This window comes from Malaclemys terrapin, chromosome 5, assembly GCF_027887155.1.
Source record: "Malaclemys terrapin pileata isolate rMalTer1 chromosome 5, rMalTer1.hap1, whole genome shotgun sequence".
NCBI classification, from domain to species: Eukaryota; Metazoa; Chordata; order Testudines; family Emydidae; genus Malaclemys; species Malaclemys terrapin.
The window spans coordinates 135,011,669-135,037,650 of NC_071509.1; the positions used below are offsets into that span (position 1 = coordinate 135,011,669).

The following is a 25,982-nucleotide window of genomic DNA, read 5'->3' on the forward strand; positions in this document are numbered from 1 at the left end:
CATTCTCTAAACGTAGGCCAATAACCTCCCCGCCCCCCAATAAATTAAAACCAAACAAAAACAAAAAAAACCCATGAGGAGTAACAATATTGCAGGCAGAAGTCCAGCAGCAGAGTGGAGGCTGTCCACTTTTTTGCACTGAATGTAGCAGTATGATTACCTACCTTGTGGGCAGGTGGCATGTGTGTGTGAAATCAGGGGAAGCAACTCATGGCCCACCAAGACTGAGTTCTGGCTCTTGAGACCGGACTGGCTCAACTGGAGGAGATAAGGCCAGGGAGACAGAGAGGTACACAGAGGAGACTTTCTGGGACACAGTAGAACAGTCTCATCCCCAATCTGGCAGCTTCTATGCTGCTGAGGAGGATGAAAGTCTTTGGGAAGGAGAATATCAAGCTGGAGAGGAGGGAAATGATCCCATAATTGGGACTCTCCTTCCAGATGATGCCATGGTATCCTATCGCCCGGGGTGGGGGGGAAGGGGGATAGTGATCAGGAAGAGACAGGCAATAGTTATGGGAGACTAGATTATTAGAAGTATAAAGAGTTGGGCTTGCGATGACCAGGAGAACTGCATGGTAAATTGTTTACCAGGTGAGAAGTTGCAGATCACTAAAGACATCTAGACAGACCACCAAGCCGGTGGTCATGATACATGTAGGTACCAGTGATATAGGGAAGGATCAGAGAGAGGTCTTGGAGGCCAAATTTAGGCAGCTAGCTAAGAGATTAAAGCCCAGGACCTCAATGGTAGCATTCTCTGAAATACTTCCAGTTCCATGACCAGGGCCAGTTAAACAGGCAGAACTGCAGGGCATAGGCGCCAACTTTCCCTGGCGCCAGTGGGTGCTCACGCCCACTGTCCCTGGCCCCGCCCCGACTCCACCTTTTCCCTGCCCCTGCTCTGCCCCCATTCCAACCCCTTCCCCAAATCCCCGTCCCAACTCCGCCCCCTGCCTGCCCCTATTGGACCCAGTCCCCAAATCCCCACCCCGGCCCCACCTCTTCCCCGAGCGAGCCGCGTTTCCCCACCCCCAGCTGCGCAAAACAGCTGTTTTGCGGCGCAAGAGCTGGGAGCTGGTTGGAAAAAGCGGGCAGGCAGCGCGCTCAGGGGAGAAGGCAGAGGCAGAGAGGAGCAGAGGTGAGCTGGGGCGGGGAGGTGCCGATGGGTGCTAAGCACCCACCAATATTTCCGCATGGGTGCTCTAGCCCCGGAGCACCCACAGAGTCAGCGCCTATGCTGCAGGGTCTCAATGGGCAGATGAGACGATGGTGTAGGGACGAGGGTTTTAGGTTTATTAGGAACTGGGGAAGCTTTTGGGAAAAGAGGAGCTGTACAGGAAGCCTTGGCTCCACCTAATCCAAAATGGCACCAGATTGCTGGCATGTAAAATTAAAAAGGTTGTAGAGGAGTCTTTAAACTAAAGGGCAGGGGGGAAGCAGAGGAGCACATGGTTCAGACTGACATCCCTTAGGGGAGGATCTATTAACGGGATTCTCTATATTCTACTAAAGAGCAGAGTATAGGTGCCGACCCCATGGGTGCTCTGGGGCTGGAGCACCTACGGAAAAAAAATTGTGGGTGCTCAGCACCCACCAGCAGCCCCGCGGATCAGCTTCTCCTCCTCCCCATCAGTGCCTCTTGCCCACCAGCAGCCCCGCCCATCAGCTTCTCCCCTTCCCTCCCTCCCAGCACCTCCCGCCCACCATAGATCAGCTGTTTAGCGGGGGGGGTGCAGGAAGAGACGGGATGGAGGCTTGGAGGAAGGGGTGGAGTGAGGGCTGGGCCTGGGGCAGATGCGGGGGGGTGTCAAGCACCCCCTGGGAACAGAGGCCTATGGAGCAGAGGATAGAAGTTAATAAAGTACAGGGTAGGAGTGGAAGAGAAACAGTCAGATGAAAGAGTCCCATTCAATTACATCACATGAAGGCAGACAACTAAATATTGACAAATTTTATATGTGCTTATATACATATGTAGAAGTCTAAATACTAAGATGCGTGAACTTGAGTGCTTAGTAGTCAATGAGGATATTGATATAATAGACATCACAGAAACTTGGTGGAATGATGACAATCAATGGGACATGGTAATAAGAGTATAAAATATATAGGAATAACAGAGTAGGTCGTGCTGGTGGGGGAGTGGTATTACATGTGAAAGAAATCAGAGAGTCGAATATAGTAAAAATCTTAAATGAATAAAACTGTGCCATAGAATCTCTATGGATAGAAATTTCCTGCCTGAATAATAAGAGTACAGCAGTATGAATATATTGCCGACTACCTGACCAGGATGGTGATGGTGACCGTGAAATGCTCAGGGAGATTAGAGCGGCTACAGAAATAGAAAAGTCAATAAAAATCGGGGATTTCGACTACCCCATTTTCATTGGGTACATGTCACCTCAGGACAGGATGCAGTGATAAACCTTCTAGACACCATTAATGACTACTTCTTGGTGCAGCTTGTCCTGGAACCCATAAGAGGAGAGACAATACCAGATTTAATTAAGTGGCGCAGAGGATCTGGTCTAAGAGGTAAATATGGGTGAACCACTTGATAACAGTGGGGTGACCGGATGTCCCAATTTTATAGCGACAGTCCCGATTTTGGGGGCTTTTTCTTATATAGGTACCCCCCTAACACTAACCCTAACCAAAATATATCTTCATGCTGGTTTTAGCTCAAGCTAGCTCTGTGCAATGAGTGGGTGAGTAAGGCCCGTGTGCATCCAAGAGCAGAATCAGGGCCTAATGCTGATTTAGGTGTCCTCTTACTGAAACCCTGTCAGCCCTTTTCACCTGTTTATTTAATCATTCCTTATTTAACTCTCTCCATATTCTAGCTGTTTTCTGATCTGGAAAATTGCCTTCTGAGCTGTTGAACTTCCAGATACCCTCCCCTCTCTCTTCTCCTCCTCTAGTTTGTCACACTGGTTTGACAGTTCAACACGGGGAGAAGATGGATTTTAATCTGTCCCAGGGGCAGTGTAACAAGGGGTGATAAAATCAGGTCAAAGAACAAAAAAAAGGGAGCACCATAGCCATTCAGAGAAAAGGAAAGTTAAGGACTCAATCACCTAGAAAGCTTAACTCAACGCAAGCTGTTCTGTGTTAAGGGAAAAGTATCTTTATTGACTAAATTGGCATAGCTCCATTAATTTCAGTGGAGCTATGCCATTTTACACCAGCTTGGGGGAGGGAAGTGGGGGGGGGGGAAAATCTGGCCCAGTAACCAAGCAAAGGTAAGTTTATTTGTAGAAAAATAGAAGGTAGTTTTGTTTTCCAACCCTTAATCCAACTCTCACTAATTAAAGTGTTGTCCATATTGCCAATATGCACCAACATATGGGAAGAAAACATATTAACAGCATGTACTGTGCTTTGTTCTAGTACTCTGGGGATTGCTTCTAACAATATCAGTGCCAACGTTTTCAGATGGAAAAGTGATTTTCAACACTGGTGTCTCTTTAATAGCCAGCTCAGAAGGACCCTGTGCCACAATCGGGGAAGATGAAAATAAAATCTATTTTAATTAAGGATGACTGACCCATCAGTCAAAGTATAAACCCACTTTTTGGAGCATCCGTTTCTGCCCTCATTGTCCAGAAGCAAAAACACTAGCCATAATTTATGTAGAAAACATTCCCTGCCCCCTAGCCCTGAACCAGCCACCAGCAATGAAAAGGGTTGAATTTTAAAAGGGTCAAACCAGAAGGTCCACTCCAAGAGGAGGAGGAAAAGGCATGGGAGGTAGATGCAATAAATCTAGAGTGATGGCAAAGAATGGTCATTCACCATTGAAGAAAGCTGTTCAAAGTGGTTCAGATGGATTGAAATGGATTTTGGGGGTGGGGGAGCAAGTGCCCCACCCTAGGGCTCATCACAGCAAAGACAATGGCATGCCAACCTCAGGCGGTATCCACAGATCCACACCAGAAACAGTCTCCAAGAGGGATGGAATGCATCCAGAACCTACGCCATGAAGTTTACAATTAGTCAATCTGCCTCTTTCCTGGCAGCTGGTGTGAAGAACACAGCGCGGGCGTAACACGCTCATGATTGCTTAGACCGGCAAGTTAGGCCTTGTCTACATTGGCAAGTTTCTGCGCAGTAAAGCAGCAGTAAAGTAACTCCCAAGGTGTGCACACTGCCAAGCCACTTTGTGCACAGAAACTGCACAGTTGCAGCGCTGTAAAAAAAGCCACCCCGACGAGAGGCGTACAGTTTTCTGTGCCAGGGCTACAGCGCTACAGTGTCGGTGTGGACACCGTGGCCGTTATAGGGCTGTGATTGACCTCCGGGAGTGTCCCACAATGCCTGTTCTCACCTCTCTGACCATCGATTTGAAGTCTACTGCCCTGCCCTCAGGTGATCAACCATCAGCACCACCCTTTAAATTCCTTGGAAATTTTGAAAGTCCCCTTCCTGTTTGCTTGGCAATGCGTGCAGTGGTCTCAGTGCATCTTTCCAGGTGACCCTGGCTGCTCCGTGCACCAGGCGATCCCCCGCTTGGAGCAATGCCGAGCTGCTGGACCTCATCAGCAATTGGGGAGAGGAAGCAGTGCAGTCATAGTTGCGCTCCAGCCATAGGAATTAGGATACCTACGGACAGATATCATGATGCATGACAGAAAGGGGCTATGACTGGGACAAGTTGCAGTTCAGGGTCAAAGTGAAGGAGCTGTGGAACGCCTACCACAAGGCACGGGAGGCAAACCGCTGCTCCGGTGCTGCGCTCACAAGCTGCCGGTTTTACAAAGAGCTGGACATGATACTCAGTGGCGACCCCACCTCCACTGTGAAGAGCCCCGGGGATACTTTGGGGGCTTGCGTGCCAGTTGAGATTGGACTGAGCCAGGAGGAGGAAATCTTGGATGAGGATGGGGAGGGGGATGGGGACCCAGAGGCAGAGGACGACTCGATGTTCAGAGATGCATGCAGCCAGGAACTCTTCTCTATGCCGGAGGTGGCTAGCTAGTCACTGCGGTCGGAGCTTGGCAAAGCGGAAACAGGAGAGGAGGCCCCTGGTAAGTGGCTTTGATTTGGGGAATTGCTGAAGCGAGTTGTTGGGGGAAGGAGGGTTGCAGAAGGCTAGCTTGTTTTCTGTGTGCTGTGCATGCAGGGAGGGATTTGCAGAAGGCAGGCTTGTGTCTGTGTGATGCGCGTACCACCAAATGCCTAGTCAGAGCGGTGAGACAGAGTCTTGATGGACTCCTTCACTTCACATGAATCTGCCTCAGATTCCACAAAACTCTCATGGAGATACTGGGCAATCCGCTGCCACAGGGTCTTTGGCAGAGTTGCTTTGTTTCTTGCCCCATTAAGGGTAAATTTCCCAAGCCACTCAGGAGGGGGACACACACCATAGCTGCACACAGGCGAGCCGTGTAAGGGCCAGGGCGGAAGCCGCAGTCTTGGAGAAGACCCTCCCTTGATTCCCTGCTCACCCTCAGCAGCGAAATATCTTCCATAATGAACACAGCCTGTGGAAAATGTGGGGACAGGAATGATTTTAATGCTCCCCTGTCATGTTATTGATTTGAACTGGGACCATATAGAACATGGTTGCAACCAAAGTCCTGTAGTGGCACCAAATCTTGTATAAAGGGGGGGTCAAATGGAGGTGTCTAAGACAAGGTTATGGTTTGCTGGTTATGATTATGCTATGTGTGTATCAATTTTGTAGTTGAAGTTATGAATATTGGCTCTATACTGTCTGTATTTCAAACTTATGCTATGCTTCTGGGAAACTTCCCAGACAAGTTGGTGTTAGCTCTGCGTAGCCTGCTTGATGGCCCATTAAGGACCATCAGCTATACAACTGACCCATTGAGAAAAGGCAAATACGCCTTGCAACTCAGCAAAGTATGCAGGAACTGGCCCATGTGACTCCAAACTCCATTTTGCTGTAATTTTCCACAGTAAGGACAAAGAGGTTTTCTTATACCTGGAAAAGATTATAAAAAGGCTGATGTCTCTCCTCCATCTTGTCTTCATTCCTGCTTCTTACCTCTGGAGGGACTTTGCTACAAATTGAAACTCTATACAAAGGACTGATGACCCATCCCAGCTGGGGATGTATTCCAGAGACTTGATTTTGAACCTGCAGTTTATTTCATTTCATCACTGCTACAAGCCTGAACCAAGAACTTTGCCATTACTGTATGTAATTGATTCCATTTAACCAATTCTAGCTCTCATCTATATCTTTTTCCTTTTATGAATAAATCTATAGATTTTAGATTCTAAAGGATAGGCAACAGCGTGATTTGTGGATAAGATCTGATTTGTATATTGACCTGGGTCTGGGTCTTGGTCCTTTGGGATCGAGAGAACCTTTTTTCTTTTACTGGAGTATTGGTTTTCATAACCATTTGCTCCCATAATGAGTGGCACTGGTGGTGATTCTGGGAAACTGGAGTGTCTAAGGGAATTGCTTGTGTGACTTGTGGTTAGCCAGTGGGGTGAGACCAAAGTCCTCTTTGTCTGGCTGGTTTGGTTTGCCTTAGAGGTGGAAAAACCCCAACCTAGGGCTGTAACTGCCCTGTTTTAAGCGATTTGTCCTGAATTGGCACTCTCAGTTGGGTCCCGCCAGAACCGCATTGTTACACCACCCCTATAGTGCTGGCTCTCCCCAAGAGCCACATGCCCAGTGCACAGTACTGTCCTGGAACACTGATTTCCCCTGCCCCTGTGGTTACTCACCATTTTGGGGGTCTTGTGGCTCATGTGTGCTTGCCTGGGGGGTCAGCCAGTTAGTGACAGGTATGTGAATAGTGGTTGTGTTTTAAAACACTGATACTGTGGTCTGTGTGTTGCAAACAATACTGCTTCTGTAAAATGTTGCATTTTGGCTTCACAGATATGGCCTTGAGAGCCCAGCCTCCCTCTTTGTTATTGACAGCTGAACGGCTGCGCAGGATTAGAAAGTGGCCACGAAAAAGTAGAGAGGACCTTCTGCGTGATGTCATGCAGCACTCCAAGGCAGAAAAACAAGAATTGAAGGAGTAGCAGGACAGTGAGAAGAGGGAACGAAAGGAGAACGCGGCACACCAAAACGAAGCCACAGAGCGGCTCTTAAACGTTATGGAGTGGCAAGTGGACATGCTCCAGGCACTCTTAGCACTGCAAATCGAGCACCTCCGCACCCACCCTCCCTTGCGGCCGCTGTCGCAAAACTCTTTCCCATGCGCCCCCCAGACACCGCCAACACATTCTTATCAACATTCTGGCTCCAGTCTGTACTCGCTGCATTCCACTCCTGCCCTGTCACAGTCCAGCCTTGCCGACTCCCAGTACCCACTGCACTGTACTCCAAAGGACAAGGTTGCATACGATACCTGGACATACACAAATCTTTAATCCCACTGTGGTCAGCACCTCCGTGAATGCCACAAGCAATCTCATGTCATAGCTACTACGCGTGGCGACATCAATGTCGGACACCTCTTGCCTTTGTAGTTTAAGGAATAACTCCACTGCCACTCGTGACATGTTCGTGGAGTGAGCAGCATACTGGTCAACAATGCCGGATCCATTCCTGCAGACCGAAAAGGCAGCGCATGCACTACACAACCCGCAGAAAGATGGCGTCAAATGTGGACAAAAGCACAGGGATTGCTGTAATGCAAAGCAATGCATCACAGGGCATTGGGACAGGACCCAGGATGCCCTGCGACCCCCTCTGCCTTCCCACAACTCTTAGTGGCAGAAGAGGAAGAAATGCTTTGTGGGATAGCTGCCCAGAGTGCGCCGCTCCGAATGCCGATGCAAGTGCCGCAAGAGTGAACACGCTAGTGTGCAGGCAGCGGACAGCGTGAACACACAACAGCGGTTTCCCTTCAGCGCTCTCTGAGCGGCGCTGTAACTGCCGGTGGAGAGACTCTGCCAGTGTAGACACACCCTAAGTGTGCTGCTGCACGTGGGAATACACTATAAGCAGTGAGAAGCCCTGCATTATTTCCTTCTTGGACAGGGTTACTGGCCTAGTGCAGTGGTTCTCAAACTTTCCAGATTACTGTACCCCTTTCAGGAGGCTGGTTTGTCTTGCATACCCCCAAGTTTCACTTCACTTAAACACTACTAGCTCACAAACTCAGAAATAAAAATACAAAAAAGTGCCACAGCGCACTATTACTGAAAAGTTGCTTACTTTCTCATTTTTACCATATAATTATAAAATAACTCACGACCGCCCAGGTTGAGAAACACTGATATAGTATATAGAGCAGTATAAACAAGTTATTGTCTGTATGAAATTTTAGTGTGTACTGACCTCGCTAGTACCTTGCATGTAGCCTGTTGTAAAACTAGGCAAATATCTAGATGAGTTGATGTACCCCCTGGAAGACCCCTGCATACCCCGAGGGTTATGCATAGCCCTGGTTGAGAACCACTGGTCTAGTGGATGGGGGGAAGCTGTAGATGTGATATATCTGGATTGTCATAAGGCTTTTGACATAGCTCCACATCCACCTCATAAGCAAATTAGGAAAATATGAAATTACTATAAGGTGGATGCACAACTGGCGGAAAGACCATGTCGAAAGAGAAGTTATCAATGGTTCGTTGTTAAGTGGGGTCATACGGAGGGCATTAGCCACTTCTCTCTCTTTTTTGTAAAATAAGTCACACTTTTAGCTTGAGAGCTTCTAAGGTCCTGTCAAAGGCAAAAGCCAGATGCAACCCTAATTGTACAAGGACACCTGATTTCCCATATTAAAAACTTTAGCATCTCCCATATGAGCATACCCCAAATTCACCTACTAGCATCTGCTGTCCCCATCCAGCAAAGCACTTAATCACGTGTGTCAATTTAAGCCTGGATAGGGTGACCAGATAGCTAATGTGGAAAGTCAGGACAAGGGGTGGAAGGTAATAGGTGCTTATATAAGATAAAGCCCCAAATATAGAGACTGTCCCTATAAAATCCGGACATCTGGTTATCCTAAGCATGGAAATAATCCCATTGGCTTCAATTGTCTTTCTTGCTTGCTTAAAATTTTACACATGCTTAAATGCTTTGCTTTGCTGACTCAGGCCTAAAAGACCTAAACTTTTGACATAGATCTGCTACTGGCTGCACTAACCAGTTTGGCTACAGATACTTGTCAGAAGGTGAAGAGTAGAGAAGATCAAGAGTGCATCAGGAGAGAGAGAATCGTTGCTTAGCATCGAGGTGAAGAATGTCAGAGCATTTCTGAAATGCTAACAAGCATTAATTGTACCTGCTGTGTTAGCACACACAGATTTCAATCTTTCTTCCAGGGCAAAGGGGTCAGCAAACTAGTCTGGAAGACAGCCTAAATCAATTGGTAGATCAGAGGAAAAGAAGCAACGGTTATGGCATATGACTTGAACCTCAGTAATAGAATATCATTTAGCTCTGCAAGCCAATTCTCCCTGGCATCATGAACTGGTAGGCGCAGAGCCTAAACTAATGTGCTGGACACTGCATCTCCAAAACGTCTACATCAAATACCAAAAAGAAAACCCAGTTTTTCCACTGACTGTATTGTTATGCAGTATCATGAGATCCTCCCTGCCTCAGGCACAATGAAAATCAGGAACCAACAGCTCGGATTGCGAGTTACAGCTGCAGTGGAGCAAGCAAGAGAAGATGCATAAGCCAATAAGATGATAACTAAAGCCTTTGGCTTGTCACAGTAAGTCAGAATCAAATCAAAAGCTGGCTTTGTTCAATGGCCAGATAATTATATCACTAATAACATTCGTAGTTCTGCATCGTAAGTAAAGGGGAATTGTAGCCAGGCCTTGGCCTTGGCCTTAATCCCTCTGAATTCACAGCGGAATTGTTTAGAACAATGAAAACAACCCCCTGCCTCTTGGCAAGACTTTCCTGTTGATTGCCAGGGTTATGCCCATGATATACTCAATAGGCCATCTCCTCAGCTGATGTACATTGGGATCATTACACTGGCTTCAACAGAGCTGTGTATACCAGCTCAGGGTGTGGCCCCATGAGTTCCACAAAAGCACCCAAGTGGTCATGCAAAGCTTGTGGTTTGGCTGGCCAAATAATCCTGAACAAAGAGAAAGGGATGCACTCAAGAGGCGTAACACACAGCAAATCTATCAGCCGTTCCCCTGGCTCCAAACCGTCCTTCGGCAGAGTCTCCCTTAGCTCTCTACTCACCTTCAGGGAAAGCTTGCCTATGCTTTAGAGTCCTTTTGATGGCAAGGTGCAGCCCAGCTGTCCTCTTCCAGCTCCCCTAAGATGAAGAAGGAACTCCCCTGGATCTGAGTTTCCCCAGGGCAAGAGATGGCCTCTCACTTCCCCCTTGGTTTCCTGACGCGCAGTGGCACTTTCCTTTATTAGTAAAATTGAGATGAAAAGCTGTGAGGGGGCTCCTCTCTGGAGCCTCAAACAACCTGTACCCCCGAACCCCACCCATCAAATCTCAGCCTAACTGCCTGCTAGGATTCAATAAGGAAATACTCACCAGTGCACGACTGGGTAGAAGCAATATTGAAGCAGGGTGGGGACTGACTTTCTCTGCAGCATTACTGATTGCCCACTGTGGCAGATGGAATAAATACTGCCATGTACCAGTGGGGGATTCACTAGGCCAGTTTCTATCTTCCTACGTATAATGTCTCCAGTTCTCCTCCTCCACCTCCTTCCATTGCTCTGGCTGAGCAGATGAGGAGAGGGAGGTGCTAACAGCTTTCACTAACAGCACTTAATTGAATTGAATTTTGCATGTATTGAAAGATCTTTACACCTCCTAGCTCAGCAGCTTCACATGGTTTTAGAAAGTCTCAGACAAGAAGCTACACCAAACTGGAGTTAAAGGGGAGAGTACAGATGAGATCATGATACTTTAGCAAAGTGAAGATGTGTTTGTAGCACAGGTAGACATGCTCACATCTCATGTGGTGGCATGGGCTTGTACTTGGGCTAGCCACCCAAATACAAGCCCACCAGGGATCCTGGGTACCTACTTGGGTTGCTAGCCCATGCTGAAGCCAGTGCCACCAAGTCTTCGCTATTGAAAGCTATGATTAAAGCTAGTGCAGGTATGCCTACCTGCGCTACAGTCACACCTCCCCTTGCAGTATGGCTGTTCACTAGGTGTCTAGCTCACTTTTGAAGATGGGGATTAGGCACTTTTGAAAATGTTGCCCCATTCAAAAAACAAAACAGAAACACCTCCTCCTCAACTTTGACAATTTGAAATTTGGCAAGCAGCTCTAGTGTAGATCAGTAAATTAAGGCTAAAAAATATGACATGCGTGTTGTAATTACCCCCAAACCAAGCATTACAATCCTAGGAAATTCAGAGTTAAGGTTAAATTTAAAACAAATCCAAACAGGACCTGAATCCTGAATACGAAATGACTCTCCCAAGGGAGCAAAATTCAGTGGAGAAGACCGACCAACGCCTGACAGCAGATATATCACCTGACAAGCTGCTAATCTAGCCTCCTGAAAGGCTGGAGCTTGGTCCTGCACTGGGTCGTTGACTGGGTCGTTTAGCGTTGACTTCCATGGAAGTGGGAGCAGGCCACTGATGCCTTCATATGCTAATGAAAGAAGGGAATTACCAAAATTTAGCCTCCCTGAGGGCTGTGCTATTTCCAGACCAGTTGAAAAGGAAACTCATAATGCATTTGCCAGACCAAATGATAGGAGGGAGTTCTGGAAATTACTGCAGTCCGCCAATAATTGCAATAGCATCTGGTAGTTATTGATAACTGGAATATGTGAGCATTCCGATCAACAGATACCCTGAGGAGTAGTCCTCTCGGTCCACTAATGCCGTCATCCTCCTGAGGGATTCTACTTCCATAGACTCATCGAATTTAGAGACAGAAAAATCCTCAGATTAGAGAGTCCATCTGCCTACAAATGCGGAACAATCCCCTGCAAGAGAAGGGACTGGATTTTAAAGTGCAGTTCTGCTCTGAGAAGGGACTCTATAAAAATGCCATTGTGGGTCCCCTGTTTATCATCTCTCTTAGTGACTTCCTGATCAAACGTGCACTGTACAAGCAAAGTGATGTTGTTTCTGGACTACCTCACTCTGGGATCTGAGAGCAATGCTGGATTCTTCCATCACATGCATCATGATTAGTACTAAAGGTTTAGCTACACCCATCCAGCTCCAGAGTCTCCAAATTATGCTCTCAGTCCCACCTGTGCAACCTCAATGCAGGCTTCTATCTGTACACCCACTCCTGTTACTCAGCCTTCCTTCCCCCTCAATGCCTCCTCTCACTGATCTGTCTCCTCTAAAACTTGAATCTTACATCTTATACCAACATAGATATTAAGGAAAAAGCCCACTGCTGTGCTGTTGGGAAGTACCAGAAGCAGAAAGTCAGGAAAATGCCAAAGGCCTCTGCATCAAAGATGCAAGACCAGGGGTAGGCAACCTATGGCACGCGTGCCGAAGGCGGCACGCGAGCTGATTTTCAGTGGCACTCACACTGCCCGGGTCCTGGCCACCGGTCCGAGGGCTCTGCATTTTAATTTAATTTTAAATGAAGTTTCTTAAACATTTTAAAAACCTTATTTACTTTACATACAACAATAGTTTAGTTATATATTATAGACTTATAGAAAGAGACCTTCTAAAAACGTTAAAATGTATTACTGGCACACGAAACCTTAAATTAGAGTGAATAAATGAAGACTCGGCACACCACTTCTGAAAGGTTGCCGTCCCCTGTGCTAGACCCTATTGCAAATGACACATCACCTGCAGCTCTGCTCTCTGGGGGAAAAAATATAAGCACCATCTGACTTGATTGCTTATTTAATGGAAAAGAAATCCGGCAAACTGACTGCTTCAATTGACTGTGGGGTTAGAGACAGTGCTTAATTTGTAATGAAAAAGGTGCCGGGGCTCAAGCAATTTATTACATTCATAACGGATGCACCAAGCCCAGAAGTGCCGGGGGCTCTGAACTGCCCAGCCCAGAGGTGCCGGGGGCTCAGCCCTAGCACAAATTAAGCACAGGTTAGAGAGTTCAATGAGAGTGGAAGTAAATTGAGGAACTGCTGGACTCTGGACTGCCAGAATGGAGGAATACATGGCACGGCTAAAAGGTGAGACTCATCGGAGAGTAAGATTGCACTTCTCAGAGAAATTCAAAGACCTTGAAATCAGGGATCAGTATAAAAACATGCACATCACTCAAATTCCCACAGGCTCCAAAGGAAAGACTGCAGTAGCATTCTTCAAAATTCAGCTCCTACAGGCGCTCAGTCTAGAAACGAAGCATAACATAAGCACTAATTCCTAAATCTAGTGACAAAAGTCACCCAGACTTAGTATTGTGGGTGTGGGTCATGGTATTATCCGTTTACCAACCAGCCCAAGCTCTACACACTCCAGAAGGGGGCTGATCTTTCAAGTGGCTCTGTGTCAGCAGGATTTCAACCCAGCATGTAAGAAACCAATAGACTGTTCTGTATCCGACAAAGTAAAAAATCTTTTCTCCACATGGACCTAGACTCTCTGACTCACCAGACGAAGCAAATGGTGACCAGCAAAGAAAACCAGACACCACATCCGCAGACTGATTTGTAGAAACATCTACATCATGCGTCAAAATCTCAGGGCCACACTCTCCCTGGGGTGGCGCTGCCTTGTACCATTCCACTAGGAAAGAGTGACCCTAAGAGCAGTGTAAACAGCCAGGCATTGATCATCCCACAGAGCGGGTTCCCCCAGTGGCACAGAGCTGGCACAGTGGCTCCTACACAAACCCATCCCTGCAGCTGCTGTAAGGGGCAACTTCAGGGATTCCATGGACCCCCATTGCGTCTGATGAAGTGGGCATTCACCCACGAAAGCTTATGCTCCAATACTTCTGTTAGTCTTAAAGGTGCCACAGGACCCTCTGTTGCTTTTTACAGATTCAGACTAACACAGCTACCCCTCTGATACATGGACCCCAGCAACTCCTGGCTAACGTGTTGGCCCCTTGAAACCTTTGGCAACCAGGGTAAGTGGTTGTGCATGGGATGTAGAGCAGCCTCAGGCTCTAAGGAGCACAAAGGATGTTTAAATCCATCTTTAGAGATGTGCATGCACATACACACACACACACACACACACACGGTGTGTTGTAAGCTCTTTCTTGGCCGCAGCTAAAGACCAGGAGCCCAGACTTTCTTTATATAGTAGTTCATTGACTTGAGATGCACGTTACACCATTTAGTAAAAGTCTTTTCTTGCAGCTCTAAGGCCTGGTCTACACTGGGGGGTGTGTGTGAAATCGAGCTAAGATATGCAACTTCAGCTACGAGAACAGTGTAGCTGCAGTCGACATATCTTGGATTGACTTACTTTGCATCCTAGCGGCACGGGATTGACGGCCGCCGCTCCCCTGTCGACTCCGCTTCCGCTTCTCGTCCTGGTGGAGTTCCAGAGTTGACGGGAAGCGCGTTCGGGGATCGATGTATCACGTCTAGACGAGACGCGATACATCGATCCCCAATAGATCGATCACTACCCACCGATCCGGCGGGTAGTGTAGACATACCCTAAGGTTGTGGAGTTAAAAACACTGGTATCTTAGTAACATTAATTGTTGGGAGTTTTAGCGGGAAAGGTTGTTTCTCCCTCTCTCCTATGACTTTGAGACTCTTTCCTCTCATTCCTTTTGCATTAAGTGCTTTCCATTTCCTGACAAATGCTTGGAGAGAACTGTGATATTTGGAGGGCAGTTCATTCCCAGGGACGTATATTTGATGTGGTTAGGTGTTAGAAAACCACAGGGCCTGACCACTAGTAAAATCACATTTCACAGTCATACAAGTTGGAGGACGGGTGACATTTTCTTTAGGCTGTTTTGTGCATCCATAATTAAAACCAGCCTAACACATATAGTGCTCAGCCAGCCACCTCCACTGTCATGATAAAATGGTTAATCTAAAGTGTGTATTGATTTATTTCTAAAGCTCTAGCATTTGAAGCACCATTCAGGTGTGTTATATTTTCCCTTATGAAGCTCTTTATTTAAAGGTAATTTATGAAAAAACAATTTTTATGTCGGTTATTTATGTCACACTGAACAATACTCTATATCTTGTCAATATCCGTGTATAAACTTTGCAACAAAAACATCCAAACTGAAAAGAGGCTGGGTTGGGCAGATATATGCTTCCAATTATTCCTAAATAAAGTGCATGGGAACAGAGCGGGAGTCAACAATTGAGCATAAATTAAACTCCCAGGGCCCAGCGGCATTAGGGATTTTTACACCAATGTAGCTATGGGAATGTTCACCCCCAGTGTGGAGCAAGTGCTTTGGTATAGCTACACTAGTGCAAAAATCCCTAATGCTGACAAATCTTTAGGGATACAGGGCCAGATTTTCTGGTCAGGCCAAGATGCACCCAGTGCAGCAATGATGGGATGGGAATAGAAGCAAAGCCACATGTATGCCCACCTTATTCTGGGATTGATTAGAGCTTGGTCCAGTCCCAAGTGTACATTGGAGCAGCCTAAATCCACACAATGCATCCTCCAGAACGGATGACCTTTTAACCCCTCTGTGATGGGTTGGGTCACAGAAACCCCCTTGGGAGTGCAACCTGATGTGCTGAGACTACCTCTGAGCCCAGCAGCTTGGGACTTCAGACTGCCTTGTTGAGCCAGACACGCCAGTCTGCTCCAACACAGACGCAGGGTCTGAACCACGTCCCCCAAAAGCTGCAGGCTTAACTGAAAACGGCTTAAGAAGTTCTCCTGTCTCTAGCACCCAGACATCCAGTTCCCAATGGGATCCAAACCCCAAATAAATCAGTTTTACTCTGTATAAAGCTTGTACAGGGTAAACTCATAAATTGTTCGCCCTGTATAACACTGATAGAGAGATATGCACAACTGTTTGCTCCCCCAGGTATTAATTACTTGCTCTGGGTCAATTAATAAGCAAAAAGTGATTTTATTAAGTATAAAAAGTAGGATTTAAGTGGTTCCAAGTAACAATAGACAGAACAAAGTAAATTACCAAGCAAAATAAATAAAAAACACGCAAGTCTAAGCCTAATACAGTAGGAAACTGAACAGAGATGAAATCTCACTCTGAGATGTTCCAGTAAGCTTCTTTCACAGACTAGACTCATTTCTAGCCTGGGCACGGTCCTTTCCCCAGTACAGTCCTTGTTCCACTCAGGTGGTAGCTAGGGGATTTCTCATGACTGCAGCCCATCACACCCTCTCTCCACTACTGAGTGATTGACACAGACATCAGACACATATAAGACTTACTGATTGTGCTCTAATCACAGTGGCCAAGATTTTCTAAAATTAGGTTTTGAAGGTAACATTTTCAAAATTTGAGCAGCCTAAGCCCCATTTTCAAGGGAGTTAGGTTCCTAAATCACTCAGGTGCTCTGGGTAATTTTACTCCTAAATCCTTACTCAGATCTCAAAAGTGATCTGACTTTCAAAAGTGCTGAAAACCTAAGAACTCCCATCCAATCAGTGGACGCTGCTGGGCGCTTAACACTCTTGAAAATTAGGCTGTTTATTTAAGTCCCTAAATATTGCTTTATAACCTAACCACAGGCTTCTGTTTCTGAAGATCTTGGTCCATAACTTCAGTTTGACCAGAGAGTAAACTGTGCAGCCACAGACTTCACCCACCCAGCATTTAAGAAATAGGTTACAAAGAAATGGGCATTTTTCTCTGAGACCAATGTCAAGTTAGCCCAATGAGGAAGAACCAGGGGCATCACACTGATCTTGAGGAGCTGTTGCACTATATGTTAAAAGCAGGGATTGGCCTAAACTCCGACTGATGGGCAAACATCAGAGGGGGGAGGGATAGCTCAGTGGTTTGAGCATTAGCCTGCTAAACCCAGGATTGAGAGTTCAATCCTTGAGGGGGCCAAGGGATCTGGGGCAAAACCAGTACTTGGTCCTGCTAGTGAAGGCAGGGGGCTGGACTTGATGACCCTTCAGGGTCCCTTCCAGTTCTATGAGATAGGTATATCTCTCTCTATATATATATATAAACCTCTGAAAATCCTACACTGGAGCTGAGTGATAATCCAAAGCAACCACTGCTTTGACATAATCATTCCTCCTAAGGGAATACAGGATGTGATGTTGTCTAATTAAAATATAATCATGCAAATCATTATTGCTACCACTGTTATATAATTGCAACAAATCTTACACAAAGTGTGACACATGGCTGGAAAAGGTTAAGCAGCTTGCAGGCTAAATAACCCAGAGCCAACCTTTAAAGTCATGTTAGAAAGTATGCGAATGGTAATGAGGGCCATTCAATCCTAGATAGGTTTGCATTTCAAAGTTCTAGCCTATGTTTAGAAGTTAGAAGTGATACTAATTGTATGCATGTATTCATAAATGCTAGCCATGTAAACAGACAGTTCCTGTCTGGCACTATAACTATTAATTCCGAGGTCAAAAGGGAATATTAACATTTAGATGAATCTTGGGTGAAATAATGTCACTGTCTGTATGTCTCTTTGAAGTTTGTGATAGACTGCCTAATGGATAAATTGCCCCATGTTAATTTGTGTAACTAATTATCGTTAGTGCTTAGGAGACAGAAGGTTACATCAAAAGCCTATTGTTCACCCAGGACTGTGTGGGCACGTGGCTGCTAGAACACTGTATAAAAGACCCTTGGGTCCGGATCCTGTCATCTCAGCTCTGCTTGATGCTCCAATGCAGGGAAAGCTGAAACCACAAGACTGAGATCCCAGCTCTGACTGGACCACCCTGAATATAATCTGGACAATTGCCTATGGACCAATTCTGAAAGAACTCTTTGCAATGACAAAGCTCACCATCTCTGCTATGAATCTGAACCTCAAGAATTATACTCATATCTGTATGTATACTGGTCTTTTAACCTAAACTCTCTTTTCTTTTTTTAATAAATTTTAGTTTAGTTAATAAGAATTGGCTATAAGCATGTATTTGGGCAAGATCTGGAATATTCAGTAACCAGGGAGGTAATGTGTCCGATTCTTTGGGATTGGTAGAACTTTTTTATACGATGAATAAGATTTTCAGTAATCTTCATCATATTTGACTTGGGTACCTAGGTGGAGGCCTGAGGCTGGGTTACTTTAAGAGAACTATGTTATTGACTTCTGGGTAACCAGTGGAGTATTATAGAAGGTTTTGTGCCGGCTTGGTAAATCTAAGTATTGGAATATCCACCAGCTTTGGGGATTGTCTGCCCCATTCTTTGCAGTTCAGCCTAATTGAGTGACCCCTCAGCTGATTCCCCTGGGATTCCTGTCACACAGGAGTTGATGAATACTGTCCCCTTGCTGTAGGAAGCTGTGAGACAAAGATGGTCTCTGAATTATCTCTGATTGATATGGTCTTTAATACGGATATTCTCTTCTTTATCGGCTTCCCCTTCAGATTACTTTGGGGACCATCTGAAATTTGGCCTGCATTTTAATGCTTAAGGAATGCAACTTGTCACTTTGGTAGCACAGAGAGATCTTAGATCAAGTCCAAAGGATTTTTTCCACACAAAGGGGAAGAGCAAGAAGGCCTGGCCTAGAAATAGTCACCATAGCTTAAACCCCCCCGCCCAACCTCTTGATCCTCACGGCTGCTCCAACTTGCAAACGGTCGCAAAGGGTCATTCCAACACACACCCCCAGGATCATTAGACCTCACTGTGCTCCAGCCATGCCCACTCCTGCCAGTGGCATGCCCGCTGCATGGTTAGGAGTACCAGCTGTGCCAGTGTATGCCAACCTGGGAGAGAGACATCCACAGACCAAGTCACTCCCATTGTTTTCCCAAAGATTTCTCTGTGGTTTAAAATTGCAGGGGGCAGGAGGGAGGAAAAATATTTTTTCCAGGAGTCTCATTTCAGAAGGATTCCAGGTTGCTTCACTAGAGCCATATTTTTTCCTTCCTGAAAACTGGGCTGATGTACGTGCAAAGGTAAATGAAATGAAATTAATGGAGATATCCCATCTCCTAGAACTGGAAGTGACCTTGAAAGGTCATCAAGTCCAGCCCCCTGCCTTCACTAGCAGGACCAAGTACTGATTTTGCCCCAGATCCCCAAGTGGCCCCCTCAAGGATTGAACTCACAACCCTGGGTTTAGCAGGCCAATGCTCAAACCACTGAGCTATTCGTGTTTCAGTACTCCCAAAGCAACCTAACACTAAGGATGCATCCATCGAAAATAATTGAAGGGATGGCCCATTCCATTAATGCACCATAAAAATTGATAAAGAAACGAATCAAGTCATCTATGCTACCCCCCTGACAATGGCAGATCACTCCCTGCAGAATATTTTCCAGTGTTTTGCCCAACCCAGTTTTAAATGTCTCTGGTGATGGGTCTCCCAACACTTCCTTGGGAGAACACCTTCCATAGACTAACAGCTCTCACTGGCAGGAAGCTCTGCTCTGAAAAGGGGACTCCATAAAAATGGCCAAGTTTATCATTTCTTAGCAATCTCCATGTCAAATGTGCTCAGTTTACAAACAGAAAGGCAGCTTTTGTAAACGGCCAGTCTTGTACACGCAGCCTGGGATCAGAAAGTCAGGATAAGCTCTTTCCAGCCCACACATCACCATCAATAAGAATAAACATGTTGTACGCCAAAAAAGAACATCAGATATCCTGGGCATCCCAGTTCATCCTGCTATGCAACCCCATTAGGGCCTGATCCACTGCCCGCATAAATCAAGGGAAAGACTCACTGCTTTCACCAGGAGTTGGCTCAGGCCCTTAATGGGGTTGCACAAGTGTAACTGACTAGAATTTAGGACCCTGATTTACATTCAGTAGTTGTTTACTCTGTGCATTGTCCTACTGACTCCAGTGGAACTTAGCCTTGCTCATACGGAGTAGAACCTTAGTCCATGTTATCTGTCGGGCTCTGGGTTCTAGGCTGTCAGTTCTGGTGGCTGGAACGTTTTCGAAGGCAGACATAGAGCTGGAACTGGGCCGAGGGCAGCACTGAAACAGGGGGACAGGCTATGGGTCAGAGTCCAAAGGCAAGCCAAATCAGGATCATAGAGTCTGGAAGTAGGCTGAAGTTGATACTGGGCTCAAGTCAGTCCAAGGATCTGGGGGGTCAAGGGGCAGGTGTAGGGTTGGAGCAGGGTCAGAATAGAGCACAGTCAAGGCTGGAACAAGGCTGGGGCAGGATCAAAGGCAGGAGGGAAGTCTAGGGAGTCTGTAACACGACAAGGCATCAGGAGGGTGGTGAGGATGAAATATCTGTGCCCTGGGGTCATCTCACTAGGGCTCTGCCTATGAATAGGTTGCTGCACCTTTTCTGAGTGTTGAGTCACTGCAGGCTCTCTTGAGGGATGAGTTAGTGCAGCTGAGTTGCTGAAGCATGCCTGGGCAATGTGTCATGGAAGGTTCTGCTGGACGGGTGAGTCACTGTATCTATTGATTTGCCAGGTTTGGGCGGGCACAAGCCCGCCCACATCTAAAGGCCCTCCTCCAGCCTAAGGGGAGGAGCCACTGGACCCAGGCATCAAAAGAGTTCGGGGGGCAACAAATGAGAAATCAGGGATGGGAGTGAGGTCATAGGGTCAAAAGCAGGGAGCCAGAGGGGGACACTGAGCAGAGAAGCCTGGGCAGCGCCCATTGCTCCTCGAAGGCATCCAGGGAGCCAGTGGATGTGGCCCAGAGGAACTCTGCCCAGAGACGTGACTTCCGGGAGGAGCGGCAAGAGGCTGTGCATTTGCAGAGTACCTCCCCCATCCAGCATCCTCCTCCTAGTACAGTGGATGGCCACCTTGGCGAGCGCCAGGAGAAGGTGAACGAGGAGGTTTGCAACTTCATGGGGCCACGGAATGGGTGTGCATAGAGCAGGAAGTGTGGAGGAAAGTGCAGCCAGAGCCTAAGGAGAAGGTTTGGAAGGGGCGGGATAAGGGGTTGCAACCTGGTGCACTTGAGGTAGATGCGCACCAGGGTCTCCCTCATGCCGCAGAAGGGGGGTGAGTCATTGTAGCTGAGTGAGCAGCCCTGGTCCAGCTGCAGTTTTGCCTCCCAGTATTCCAATCTGGCCTGCAGTAAACGAAGTCTATTGATGATGCACAAAATGGAACAGAATCCAACTCACTCGCATTGTAGGTGTTCTGGGTCTGCAAGGCTAACAAGAATAAAGAGCAATGCCTGCTTCTTCTAGGGACAGGACACGGATTGCTCCGACTCCAGGAACGTGAGAGGAAGGCGCTTGTTCTACACAGCTGAACATGCATTTATTCCAGCACTCCTAGTAAATGGAAGAGGCCGGGTGGTTTTGGTTTTGTTCGACTTTCTAGGGAGGAGATGTAATAATTACAACTCTCTTGGTCAGTCTCGCTGTTCTAACGAGAGAAGGATCAGCAGCTGAATAAATGATTTTGCCCTTGACTTGCAATTCACCTTTTCAGCTAGAGAGACTCAACATTAGTATTTTTGGAAGAAGCAGCTAAAAAAACACCCCAGCAAAGCCTGTGCCAATTTCTTCATTAATTTTCCTAATGCACATGTGGTCATTTCAGGCGCCTCAGGTAGTCACTGTATTAAGAATGTCACCATAGCCTGGAGTCCCAAACACAACATCTGGAAGAAGCTGCTGTTGTTGTTGTTTCAACACTTCAGTGAGACAGAGAAGGGAGAAGATTCTAAGGGCAGAGGTCATTGTCCAGGGGGAGAATAAGCCTGTCTTCAGTTACTGATCACTGCTGAGAGGAATCCTGAAATTATGGACTGGGTGACATAAGCATGCGTAGCACATTTCATTAGGGTGTGCACCCAGGGAATTTTATTTATTTATTTATTTTTAAGGCAGACATCATAAAGGTTGGGGTGTGGGAGGGAGTGCAGGGGGTGGGAGGGGGTGCGGTGTGCAGGAAGGGGCTCAGGGCAAGGGATTGGGGCAGAGGAGGAATGCGGGGTGCAGCTGGGGCTCAGGGCAGGGGGCTTAGGGCAGGGGGTTGGGGTGCAGGAGGAGTGCGGGGTACAGGCAGGGGGCTCAGGGCAGGGAGTTGGGGGGCAGGGTGCAGGAGGGGTTCGGGCTCCGGCCCGGTGCCGCTTACCTGCAGCGGCGCGCTCCCTGGCTGCCTGCCCTGGCCCCATGCCACGCCGCTCACCATGTCCCTGCGCAGCCCTGGGGGAGGGGGGCACAGGGCTCTGCGCGCTGCCCTTGCCACGCCTCCAGGTACTTCCCACGAAGCTCCCATTGGCTGTGGTTCCCCGTTCCCAGCCAATGGGAGCTGTGGGGGTCGGTGCTTGGAGCAATGCACGGAGCCCTCTGCCCCACCCCCCATCCCTCTCCAGGCCCCAGGGATGTGGTGCCAGCCACTTCTGAGAGTGGTGCGGGACCTGCGGCACCACGGGGGACAAATCCCGCAGGCCGAATCCAAAGCCTTGAGGGGCCGGATCTGGCCCGCGGGCATTAGGGTGTGCCTGAGCACATCCAGCACACCCTGTGCACACGCCTATGCTGGGTGATTTTCATTTAAATCTTTTCTCTTGAGCCTAGGAGTGCTCCAGTGACAATGAAAGGATCTTACTTAAAAACGTAGGAAGAAGCAAACACTGTGTTTCACTGCAGCCTTCCAGCAGCAGAACAGAGCTCTGCCAAAGGCTTCTCTTGGCTGCAGAATTCCAGGGGACTGTTTTTATAGTATTTTGTGGGTTCCTTATTAAATAAATAAATTGGTGCCTAGAGGCGTTTACTGAGATTGGGGCCCAACAGCAGTGGGTGCTGTGCAAACACACAGTGAGAAAGCACCCTGCCCTGAGAGCTTGCAATCTAAATAGGCAAGACAGACAAAGGGATGTGAGGGTAAGCTGAGGCACATAGCAGGTCAATGGCACAGGCAGGAATAGAACCCAGGTCACCCACATCCACTGGACCATCCTGTTGATGCCTCTGTCTATGACCTTCTGCTATGTCCCCATGTTCTGTACACCCCTTTGTGTCCATTCCGTCATGCCATACCAATCTCCTGCCTCCCCCCCAACTCCATGCTGTCCCACCTCCAGGACACCCTATTCTAAGATGGTAGAGCCTGATTCCTTGCCACCCTCCATGTGTCCCCCAGTCCACATCCCTCTCAGCCCCTTACATACTCTCTGCACCCCCTTCTAGATCCCTGCCCCTCTGCATTTCCCCTGGTCTCCTATTCTCAGGTCCCCATGCCCTCAGACTTAATGGGGTTGCACGGGAAGCCAGCATCAGCAGTCACTACAAAGCGGCTTCTGCTGCTCCAGCATACCGTTTTGCACTGCTGTCCATTTTCTAACAAGCAGGTGCTTTGCCTGGGGCTTAGCAGCCTTGACACACTGCCCCTCATACAGCAAATTCAGTTGTGCCGTAAGGCTGAAGTATTTCATGACTGCAGGAAGAAGTTATTACCAGCCAGCTATGCCAATTTTACTGCTCTCACCATGAAGGACAAGATGCAAAAGAATGCACAAACCTCTGACAGAATTGATTGAGATGGAGATAGATACTTACCCAAGAGGGCAGATGTGCATATGCTGTTCCCATCCAAGCATCTCAGAAGGAAGCATGTAAAGGTTTTGTTTTATATAAGGAAGATCAAAATGGGATGAACTAGCTAGCTGTGTTTATATCAATGCATTTTACAACTACAGTCAATGTCACCAAGACAGGAACAACATAGCCGGTATCATAAGCATAACTATTTGGGGAAAACCATTCCCTCCTGCAACAAAACCTATGGAGGAGACCAGCTTTCAGAATCTCTACCTAAGCATTCTGTAGGAGAGGTGGGGTCTGGCCCCTGGGAGAATGAACTGCAGATCCACACCCAACTCCCCATCAGTGATCCAGTAGCTCGGCACTGGCTTTGGAATCCTGGTGTCATTTATCCTCACCCTCTTCCCCACCCCCCACCAGTTCCCTTTTAAATGAGTGAGGCACGTTCCCCACCCCAGAGCAGGCGCAATAAGAAAGGTAGTATAATCCCAGTAGCGTAATACACTGGAGAGTCATACCCATTCTGTTGAAAATTCATTTAGGAAAAGGTGTGTTATATTTTGACACTAGTTGATTACATTGTTGAGTTTCAAGACTTAAGAAGGCAAAATTAAAGTCAAGAGCACACTGGAAATTGGTTGTTGTGTTAATGAATATGCAATTACTGGTCAGTGAGGAACTGGCTACAATCCTTCATTGTGCATTTCTAATCTTTCAAGTTAGAGGATATATATATATTTTTCCCCCTCAGAAATATCTGATAGAGAGGGTTGCAAAGATTTGGCTTGATGTCAAAGAAAGTTCTAAAATCTATTGAGCCTTAACTATCTTTTTCTTAAGTTATTCATGTGGAGATATTATAAATGATATGTTGTTATAGGTGCTTGAAAACAGCTCTGTGTAGCTTTGTAATTCCTCCACTAATCTTCACTGCATCTCAACTCCCACGAACCACTAAAAAGCACCTCTCCTCAGCCAGGCCAGCCCAGTTTGGAAGTCATCGAGCAAACCATTTCAGAGATGTGAGGAGCCAAAAGAAAGGGCTAGAAGGATTTTCAAAATTGAAAGTGTTCTGACCCACCCCCCTAAGCCCCATCTCCGCATACCAGAGTGTTCACCTTGAACTAAACTTTCCCTGGCTAAGATGTGCCACGTATAGTTCCCAATTGATTGATTTAATAATGATGAAATTACAGAGTGCGTGTCAAAATCGGACTCATAATAACTTGCTTGCTGCAATCTTAACTCTGGAAGGACAATCAGTCTCTCCACAGTGCTAACCAGAGCTCAACTCATTTGAAAAATAAAATTAACTAAAGTGATAATTCTTTAGTTCCCCAGAGAATAATCACTCAGACTAATCACTTCACTACAATTTTATTTTCTATAATTGTGTAGAGCCAATGCCACCACCACATCTGTCACATGAACTGGGCTCTATCAATATTGACTTGATATTTTGGAAAGTTATAAATTTCTTCATAATCCCAGGGGATTTTGAGGGGAATGAAAATCCACAGCCTGATGGAAATTATTATTTTGTGGGTTGCCTGTTTAGCTTCAAGATGTCATTTTTAAAAAACGTGCCTGGTCAGAAATACATTCAATGTGTTCTGAAACAATCCAATTAAACTTACACACTCCCGGAAAGCCATCACAGGAGAAAAGTGCTGAATACTGGAGTCAAAATCTTTTCCATTTTGCAAAGTTGGTGTGAGAATTGACCAGCCCAGAACAATATTCACACACCCACACTATTTACCATGATGATAACAGGAGGGGGGGGAGTGGGGGAGGGAACTACCCAGGGTAGCATTGGAATAAAAAGTATAGGATTTAATTAAACAGTTTTACGATTCTGACTTGATCAACCATCTGTTTTTAATCAGACTGGAGAAAAATGAATAAATAGCAAATAAAAGGAGGATGCCCATAAATACAGTACAGAGGAGAACAATAACGAATCCATTTCAAAGACTAATTTCAGAGACAAGGAAAGAAGAACAAGTGACTTACCTCAATTACAGGCTGGAAAGAGGCAATAATGATACACCTACATCCTTCCTTCCTGATGCAACTAATTTTAGGTCTTTTGATAGAAATCTAAAAGGAAATACAAAAGACAATTGTATATAACTGCCTTCCCTGCAGAGTGCCTGTACAAAGTAGTAAAAGGCTTTCGAAGGAACACCGGTAAAAAGAAGTGAGTGAACAAATTACAACTCAAAAATATAATTCTTACAAAATAAGAGAAAAAGAAGATTGCTGTCCTGAAAATTCCTTGTAGGTCTTACTAAATGTTAAGTGAACGAAGCCATACAGTGATTAAATGACACAGAGGCAGATTGACCCTTAGAGTTACACCACTATTCTCAATAAAGTGACAACCGGCATCAATTTGGCCCATTTGTCTCCATGACAAAGATGACAAAACTAATCTTGCAAACCCCTGAAGAGCTAAACTAACATTTCCACTAAGAAGGCAGCTTTGCATTGACTGGAATGATACAACTTTGCTAACTT

At 46.6% G+C, this 25,982-nt stretch overlaps 1 protein-coding gene across 4 annotated transcripts in view; it reads right to left on the bottom strand.

The window, feature by feature from the left end:
• The window catches only part of CSGALNACT1 (chondroitin sulfate N-acetylgalactosaminyltransferase 1), an 88,960-nt gene that overhangs the window by 62,665 nt on the left and 313 nt on the right, over positions 1–25,982 (bottom strand). For 3 of the 4 annotated variants that reach the window (XM_054030357.1, XM_054030358.1, XM_054030359.1), the window contains exon 2: positions 25,476–25,562. The gene's annotated coding sequence lies outside the window, so the exon portion shown is untranslated. Of the gene's footprint in view, positions 1–25,475; positions 25,563–25,701; positions 25,888–25,982 lie in introns of those variants that run through there. The other variant, XM_054030360.1, reaches the window with a different exon arrangement.